At 38.0% G+C, this 821-nt stretch overlaps 1 pseudogene; it reads left to right on the forward strand.

Moving 5' to 3' along the window:
- The first annotated feature begins 238 nt into the window (after window positions 1-238).
- LOC141416261 (U6 spliceosomal RNA) lies at window positions 239-333 on the forward strand (annotated as a pseudogene).
- Window positions 334-821: the final 488 nt, after the last annotated feature.

The following is an 821-nucleotide window of genomic DNA, read 5'->3' on the forward strand; positions in this document are numbered from 1 at the left end:
TAAAATGAGTTAATGAATTTTTTAAAAAAAATCTAAAGGGCCTGGAGAATATGTGAAAATTTCTCAAGAAGGAAGGAAGCACTGATCAACATTGCCAAATACTTCTGTTTTGTCATAAGTGAAAATAACTGAGAATTTTGACTACTGGATTTAGAAAATGTGGAGGTCAGTGGTAAATTTAACTTCTCCAACAAATAGCTCTCAATCAATAACTTAACACAATAAAAAGCTATTTCTCGTGCTCTCTTCAGCAGCACATATACTAAAATTGGAACAATACAGAGAATAGCATAGCCCCCTGCACAAGGATGACATGAAGCGTTCCATATTTTTAAGACCTCCTGTGCACATGAATTGGCAAAATTAAAATTTTGAAAATGGACAGCCAGGCACTGGAGGCTCACTCCTGTAATCCTAGCTACTCAGGAGGCAGAGATCAGGAGGATCATGGTTCCAAGCCAGCCCCCAACAAATAGTTCATGAGACCCTATCTCGAAAATACCAAACACAAAATAGAGTTGGCGGAGTGTCTCAAGTGGTAGAGCATCTGCCTAGCAAGTGTGAGGCCCTGAGTTCAAACCCAGGTATGGCCAAAAAAAGTTGTGAAAATGGTTATATTTCTCTTCTTTTTTTTTTTTTTTTTTTTTTTTTTTGCAGCACTGGGGTTGAACTCAGGGCCTCATGCTTGCTAGGTAGGTGCTCTACCACCTGAGCCACTCTGCCAGAAAAAATAGTTATATTTCTGAAAGCAATCTACAGATTCAATGACAGCCTCATAAAAAATCTAATGTCATTTTTCACCGAAATAGAAAAGTTAATCC

Source organism: Castor canadensis, chromosome 1, assembly GCF_047511655.1.
Source record: "Castor canadensis chromosome 1, mCasCan1.hap1v2, whole genome shotgun sequence".
Classification (NCBI taxonomy): domain Eukaryota; kingdom Metazoa; phylum Chordata; class Mammalia; order Rodentia; family Castoridae; genus Castor; species Castor canadensis.